Genomic DNA, 9,119 nt, shown 5'->3' on the forward strand with positions numbered 1-9,119 from the left:
TCTTTCTTTCTTTCTTTCTTTCTTTCTTTCTTTCTTTCTTTCTTTCTTTCATTCCTTTCTCCTCATTTTATTTGCTTCTGCTTGACAACTTCCCTCTTCCTCTTCTTCCTCCTTCTCCTCTTTTTCTTCTTCTTCCTCTTTTTATTGAATCAACTCTGCTCTACTATGAAGCTATTTGCACTATAATTTTAGAAAAAAATTAAAGAAGTTAGTACTAGTAAAGCATGAAGAGTCACATACAAGTGAAAGTCAATGTCTGGAGATTGTCCCATTTCTGTGTTAGTTAATACATTTGTTCATTTGTCAGTTAGTTGTTTGGTGTTAAAGAATTAAACTCAGGGCCACAGAGACTCGAAGAAAGAATTCTATCTCTGAGTCATACCCTCATCCTTCATTATCTTTTAACATAGAATATCCAATGCAAATTATATCACAGGAAATCTAAGTAACTCAAGTGGAAGTATGTGCAGTTGAGTTTTGAAGGGACTAATAAGGTACGCAGTAGTGATAAGATCTAACTCCAAGGAAGTGAATTAGTTTGAATGGTCTCCATCATCTCCTCTCCTCTCCTCTCCAATTCTCCTTTCTTTCTTTCTTGTCTTAAAGTTTAAAAACTTTCCTTTTATACAGCTCATTCAAGACTCTTCCCCTTCTGCCCTCATTGTTTTCCTCTTTCTCCTTTCCCCCTCCATTTTTCTTCCTTTCTTCTTCTCTTTTCCCCTACCTCTCCCCTCATTTTAGGTTAGGCAAATTTTCTTCTATGATTTTGTTGAAAATATTTTCTGGGCCTTTGAGCTAGGAATCTTCTCCTTCTATTCATATTAATCTTAGATTTTGTCTTTTCATGGTATTCCAGTCTTCTTGGAGAAGTTGTGATAGCAACATTTTAGATTTAACATTTTTGTTGATCAATGTATCAATTTATTTCATCATCAGTTCAATGCCTGATATTCTCTCTTCTGTAGTCCTGTGTACTGGAGGCTATCCACAGAGATCTCTGACCAGACCAGGTGGGAGGATTTAAGGTGAAGGGCAAAGGGCACAAGCAGTGGGAGAGCAGTTCTCTTCCCTGGCAGTGTGGCAGATCTTATGGCAGACACTTTCAGACAATGGGATAATTCTCACACACCTTTATTCCTTCTGGATGGGATCTTATATACAGTTTTGGGGTGAGTTGGGGTGTCAGTAGGTGCTTCCTATTGAATTGGTCTGAGATGTTAGGGATGCCCCATCTACATATGGAAGGGCTTGGGCATTGCCCCTATGTGATGGATGGCCACAAATCTCTTTATGGGGGCCTGCAGATATGTGACAGGGGCCTGGTGCTAGGAGCAGGCAAAGCTTCTACCATCTCTTCAGGGTCTTCAGGGCTTTTAGCCCCAGCTCGACTTTACCAGGCTGCCTCTCACAGTCCACCGCCCTGCACTCTTCCACCTCTTGCTATTCTGTTGGCAATGCTTGTGTTTATGGTTCCTGTTTCTGTATCTACAGTTTTCATTTCCAGAATTCCTTCAGTTTAGGGATTCTTTAATGCTTCTTTTCCCACTTTCAAGTCTTGGATGGTTTTATCCATTTCCTGCAGTGTTTTGTTTTTTCTTGTCTTTCTTTAAAAGATTTATTCATTTGCACCAATTGATTGTGATTTCCTGAATTTCCTTAAGGGGTTTAATCATTTTCTTCTTAAGGACTTCAATCATCTTTATAAAGTTGGTTTTAAGTTCTTATTCTTGTGTTTCTGTTATGTTGGTATATTCAGGTCTTGCTGTATAGTAGGGTAGCTGGGGTTTGGTGATGACATGCAATTCTTGTTGTTTCTTGTATTCTTATGGTGGCCTTTAGACATCTGAGTTTAGGGTAATTAGAGGTCTATGTGCAGATTTCTGAAGATGTTTTTGTTGGATAGATGTTTTGTCCTGAGTTTCTGTTTCCTCCCTGGTCTTCTGATATATGTGTCCTGGGATTCTCCCAGGTAAATTTGGAGTCTCTCTTGTAGATTGGGAGTCACTACCTTAGTTGGAGGCTAGGGAAAGGCAAATAGGAAGGTACATGACTGGTGATAGGGTGGAGAGAGTTCAAGATAGTGAGAAAGTAAGGGAATATGACCGGCAAGCATTCTACTGGGACTCCTCCTAGTTTGCTTGCTCTCCGGTAAAAGAGTCTCAACTCCAGTCAGTGACTGGGACGCAGCAACTAAGAGGGTCCAGAACTGAAGGACCTGGTAGGGGATGTCGTGTCGTGGAAGGGAATCTTGGTTCTTGGGTTGGCATGGAACCCTGAGACTGCAGGTGTTTGGCCACCCCCCCCCCAGAACACAGGGCCCTGACACTTGGTCTAATCTCTATTTAACCTGCACCATCAGTCACATAAGACACAGGTGGAGAACGTGACTAACAGGCCTCTGCCTGAAGAGATTTACATATTAATGAGTTATCTAAAGGCGGGGGGGGGGTCATAGCTAATTAAGTTATCTCCTCCCTAGTCCCTCCTATTTTTTACTCTGCATATAAGAGAGCACCTCCTGGCATTTGGGGGGGGGGGGCGCACACACATCCAGATCCAACTATCACGCAATGGACAATAAAGCTTTGATATCTTGGACTCCATGTGTCTTCTAGGGCCTCCTGCTGACAAGCTTCCAGCTTTTGGAACCCTAGACCTTCTCGAGTATGTGGGACCCGCCTGAGGGAAAGCCCTGGGACTCCACCCTCCGCCCCACATGCCGCCTCCTACGCAGTCCTGGGACACTGTCACGTGGGCCATGGCCACCCCCCCGTTTTTTCCCACAGGGGGAAGCTGAAATAATTATAGTTTGATGGAGGGGGGTAGGGCCAGTCTGGAGCCTACCTGAACTTCTCCCAGTCTCTGAGGTCTCTAGTAGAGTAGAGAGTCTAAGCCCCTGTTGGAAGCTGGACAGCAAGTAGTAGGAAGGTCTGGTATTTGCTTTTCATCTCTATTGTCACAAGTTAATTACTGATGTACCCTGCCTGGGCCACTGTGTCATTGTAATGATCTTTCTGCTCTTACCCCATCCTTTTTACTCTATCTCTACCCTGTTTCCAGTATGATCATCCTGAACATGTTATTTCTTAACGTAAAATATTTTGGAAACCATAATATAAGGTTTGCACTTGATCTTAAGTAAAACATCTACAAGAGATTAGGTTTAAAGTCCGTCATGATAAAATACATGATACTTTATATTTCTTCCTATACTTGATTTTACCCATAAATAATACTTTCATTGTAACAATTACTGTGTGAATTTTGTTAGTTATTCATTCAAATTTACCACATTATTTTCAAAGTTTTCATTAATGTACTTAAAGTTTACATAAGAAGCTAAGTATGATGGAACACACTTGAAATCTTAACTCCTAGAGGAGGATCATAAATTCAAGATTTTGTGGGTTATATATACAGTTTAAGACTAGCCTGGAAAATTTGGGGAGATCAGTCATCAAGATAAAAAAATAAAAATAGAAAGGAGCTTGACATATAACTCTGTGGTACTGTATATGTATAAATTCTAATTTTCATCCTTTGTACATAAAACAAAATACAAAACTAATTACAAAGAAAATTAACCTTAGCATTAAAATCATTAATCAAATGAATAAATAAATACACTCAAGACTACATAGTTAATATAAATTTTGACTGCATAAAGCTGGTGAAATGATATACATGCAAAAGTTTTTTTAAAATAGGTTAAAATGTAATTTTTCATATTTTCATTAAAATAGAATTATAATATTCCCACCTTTCCTTTAATCCCTCTATCTAATTCCATACCATATCACTTCAATATCTCCTCCATTGACTCCTCACTTTCAAATCAAAAACCTCATTTTCTTTTATGATTGATAACATTTATACTAACACATACATACATACATACATACATACATACATACATACACACACACATTAACATATACATACAGCCTGCTAAGGCCATTGTTATTGTGTATATGTGTGGTGGTTTGAATGAGGATGGATCCCAAAGGCTCATATATTTGAATACTTGGTCACCAGGGTGTGCCTCTATTAGGAGGTCTGACCTTATTATAGTAAGTGTGTCACTGGTAGATTAAGAGTGCCTTTCCAAGCCCAGAGTGTGTTCCCTCTCTCTCTCCCTCTCCCTCTCCCTCTCCCTCTCCCTCTCCCTCTCCCTCTCCCTCTCCCTCTCTCTCTCTCCACCTCTCTCCCCCCCATCTTCATAATGCCTATAGATCTAGAGTACAATTTTTACCTATTCCTTCACTATCATGTCTGCTTGCATGCTGCCATGCTTCCCACCATGATGAAATTATAAGCAAGCCCCAACTAAATGCTTTCTTTCATAAGAGTTGCCTAAGAGTTTCTGGAACAATCTTTCAATTAATAAATCTTTATCTCTCTATTGTTGGTATAATCAAGATGAGGGCACAAAGGGGATTCTTGTGTAAGAGTAGGCAGACTTATCACACAATATGGATTTTTTGGGGGGAGGGGAGGGAGGATTTTTGTTGTTTTGTTTTATTACTTTTACTTTTTTACAATCCAGCCACTGGCCCCCTGTTGGTTCTTTCTCCCACAGTTCCTCATTCTGTTCCTGTTCTTCTTCCCCCTGACTCCAAGAGTATGTTCTCCTCCCCCACTCCCACTGCCAGGCCTCTCCACTCCCTGGGACTGCAAGGCTCTTGAAGGTTAGGCACACTTTCTCCCACTGAGGCCAGACCAGGCAGTCCTCTCCTATATGTGTGTCAGGGACCTCGGATCAGCTCATGTATGCTGCCTGGCTGGTGGCTCAGTGTCTTAGAGACCTCAGGGGTCCAGGTTAGGTGAAACTGCTGGTCTTCCTATGGGGTCACCATCCTCCTCAGCTCCTTCCAGCCTTTTCCTAATTCAACCACAGGGGTCCCTGACCAGCCCAATGGCTGGGTGTAATTATCTGTGTCTGTATCAGTCCCCTGCTTATTGGGCCTCTCAGAGGACCTCCATGCTAGGCTCCTCTCTGTATGTACACCATAGCATCAGTAATAGTGTCAGGCCTTGGAGCTTCCCCTTGAGCTGGATCCCAAGTTGGACCAGTCACTGAACTGCCTTTCCCTCAATCTCTTCTCCACTTCATCCCTGAAGTTCTTTTAGATAGAAATAGTTCTGGGTCAGAAATTTTGACTGTGGGTTAGTAACCCTGGTCCTCCACTTGAGGCCATGTCTATCTGCTGTATCTGGACTCTTTGAATTACCTCTCCCCATTGTTGGACATTTTGGCTAAAGTCACACCCATTGAGTCCTGAGATTCTCTCACCTCCCAAGTCTCTGGTACTGTCTAGAGGTTCCTCTCACTTCCTATCCCTTGAGGTTGAATATTTCCATTCATTTTTTCTGGCCCTCAGGACTTCACTCCTGTCTCAGCACACACACCCCACTCCATGCCTGATCATGTTCCCCTTTTTCTTTCCCTCTTCCCCTCGAACACAAATTCCTCCATCCCTGTGCTTCCCATGATTATTTTCTTCTCCTCCTAAGTGGCCCATCCTCACTTGGGCCGTTCTGCTTGTTAACCTTCTTGAGTTATGTGGATTATGTCCTCAGGTATTCTGTACTTTTATGGTTAATATCCATTTATTAGTAAGTACATACCATTCATCTCCTTTTGGGTCTGAGTTATCTCACTAAGGATGATATTCTGTAGTTCCATCCATTTGCCTGCAAAACTCATGATGACCTCTTTCTTAATAGCTGAATAGTATTCCATTGTGTAAATAAACCACATTTTCTGTATCCATTCTTTGTTTGTGGGACATCTGGGTTGTTTCCATCTTCTGGCTGGTCTGTATATCTGTTTTGTGCTAGGATCATATTGGTTTTTTATTACTGTAGAGCTGCAATGTTTCTTTTGAAGTCAGATGACAATACCTCAAGATTATTTATTCCGAATTGTGTTAGCTAATTTGTGTGTCATTTCTGCTTGTATACAAATTTTAGAATGTTTTTTCTTATTTCTGTGAAGAATGATGTAGGTATTTTGTTTGAGATTGCATTGAATATGTACATTTCTTTTTTGCTGGAGTCTAGCTCCAGTGAGGTTTAAAGAGGAGGTGTGGAGTTGGTGAGAGAAGGAGACTGACATGTACTGAGAGTAAATCAGGACACCTAGGTGTTTATTTTTAAAAGGCTACTCATATTATTCTCTGCATTTGCATGATAGCTTAGCCACAGTTAATATTGAGAGCAGACTTAATAATTCCAAGAAATATATGATCTCTTCACAGATTGATTTTAACCTATTTTAATTCTATTTTTCAACATCCAGAATGAAAGAGATAATCAACTTTATTACAGTATTTTCCTTTGGAGAAAAGCAATAAGTTCAGCAAATATCTAAGACCCTATTGTTTTCTAAGGTTCAGCAACCCCAGGAAGTGCCCCTTTACATACCTTCTTGCATGCTTTCAGTCTTTTTGGTTATGGCCAGGAGGTGCCAGATATTGAGTCCTGAGAAACAAACCTATAAGAGCAATTTTAATTCCTCAGGGGGCATGATGCTTGTACCATGTAGCATAATAAACATTGAACTGTTTCCTAGTTCTGTTCCTTTGTGCCTTAGTCTTACAATATGGGCCTTTTCTCCTTGTGTGATCCCTAAATGGAAGTTCCTGATATATTACTCTTCTTTCACTATGTTATACTATTCTAATTCCTTCAATGTATGGTTCTATATATGGCAGAGGGGGTTCAAGCCAATCTAACTAAACAGAATCTGCTCATCATGGGGCATACCAGATCTTGCCATTCATACTATAAGCCACATACCTAGGAAATCAATAGTGAGCATAATTATATATGTATTAACTCTTGCCCTCAGCTGCCAAAGCCTCAGACTCTGGGTCTGGGCCCATTGTTTCTCTCAAGTGTGCTTTCATCCTTGGGACCTGGTATGCTCAAAGAGTTTCTGGCACCATCTTTCAGCTAGTAAATCTTTAACTTCTCTACACTTGGTGCAAATAGGGGACTCTAAGGGGATTCTTGTGTAGGAATAGGCAGAGTTATCACACTGTATAATTCCACGTTGGTGGAGACTTTTTCCAAAGAATTGCTTTGATAAGAGAGACTTCCATTGTACACATTCACATCCTATACCAAAGCCCATACAAAATTTCCCAAAGGGAAAAAGCACAAGAAAACTCCTATAACACATCATGAGAATCATCACAGATGAAAGTGAAAGGAAACTGGATGACCGTGATCCGTGATGTCAATGTGCTAGAAATTTTTAAGCAGCAGTAGTTGTCATACAGTCCATTCCATCTCCCCACTTTGTATGTTTTTAATTTAGATGCCTGGAAATCACATTGAAGAGATTTAAGAGAGCTTTTCAGTAGTCACAGGATGACTGGAAGAAGGATGAGAATGAGCACAATGGCTAGAATAATGACCAAATTAATAAAAAATGACCAAATGTATTTTCCTGTTTCAAAGGATTTTAAGGAGTTCGTAAATCTTCCTGCCACTGCTGAAGCTGAGAGAGATTGCAGTTGAGCATGACTAATCACAGTAATATGACCATGTAAGGTCTGGAAATCTATAGAGAAATCAGAATGATTGCATATGTCTTGAAGATTAGCCTGGACTTGAAAGCATATAACCTTTGAGGAGTTACAGGGAAGAGAAATAACACAAATCTACTTAAAGTTTGGATGGCAGGATGTGGTAAATCTAACTTTACATTTTGAATTTGATTTCCTATTAATAGGACTGTTTCCTCCAGAGCATTAACCTTATCTTGCAGTTGTCTGTCTGTTTCTGTGTAGCCAAGGCCAAAGGAATGTTCTTACATAGTTGATTAACATGTTCAGTAGTATGTATCTATTGTACTAAGGCAGTTGTGCATGCAGCAACAAACCCTCTAATACTAATAAGTCAAGTAATGCTCAAAATTAAAGCAACAATAAATCATTCAGGTCTAATAAGAGCATTAGTAATTTCTTCTTCAGTATGAACACCCACTTCATCATACCATGGTTGGCTAAGATTAACTAGCAAAAGTACAGATGGAGGTTGTCTGACTATGATATAAATATCAGAATAACGAGAATTAATACAATTAGTAATAATATATATTTCACAAGAAACAGTAGTAGGGCTCCCCTGGGAACAAAACTGATATTAGTCCCACCAAAGAGCCCCTCTTGCAGAAGAACAAAAGGAGTATGAACACAAAAGGAGTGGAATATGTACACCACAAATTTCTGGACTTTCATAAGTGGAATGCCTTAAGCAATCAGGATCAGTTGCTGCTAATATGCAGTAGAGATCAATCAAGGACTATAGATGCAGGCCAGCCAGGCAAATACCATTTATCAATGATTGTAGATTTATCAGCATAGTCTGACTTCCATTGGTTATACCTGAAAGGGTCAGCATTCTCCTTACCAATACCTCCAACCTACACAACACTCTCATGCCACATGCAATGTTTTCATCCAGCCATATTTACTAGCACACTCCATTTTATGTGCAACCCCAATTCCCTCTATCCATTTGACTTCATACCACACGAGCCATTTCCACCTTCAGTATTCAACACACCCACACATCCTCTATTCTGCACCAACTGGCTCTGTCAATGAAAGACTCAGAACTAACAAAAGAAGTTCACATGCCTGTCAGGGGCCAGGAAAATATACCCTGAAGCTAAAAACACTTGGCTTGGGCAGCCTGCCCTCTGCCACTGTGAGAACAACAGTTACTTCCTAGTTCTCAGCATGCTTGCACAGAGCTTGCGGCTTATCACGGAGAGTTCAGTTTGTCCCCTTTCCCAACCCCTTAACCAACCCCTTATTCATGCCCCTTACCCAAATGTTCCCTTATCTAACTTTAGTTTTCCATTCCCCACCCAACCACAAGTTCCCTAACCCAGTTCCCTAAACCCTTGAAGAGGCCACCCCCTCCTCCTACTCCCTACAGTATATCTTGTAGCAGCTTCCGCAATAAAGTGAGACCTTGACAAGACTCAGCTGGCTCTGTGCCTTCTTTCTCCTTGCTTGGTCTCGCGCCTCTTTCTCCCCTGTTTCTTCCCATTAGGCTCGCCTTCTCCGAGGGACCCTGCGACAAAAGCTGCCCCGCGGGAC

This window comes from Grammomys surdaster, unplaced genomic scaffold (genome assembly GCF_004785775.1).
Source record: "Grammomys surdaster isolate TR1022 unplaced genomic scaffold, NIH_TR_1.0 219, whole genome shotgun sequence".
Taxonomy (NCBI): domain Eukaryota; kingdom Metazoa; phylum Chordata; class Mammalia; order Rodentia; family Muridae; genus Grammomys; species Grammomys surdaster.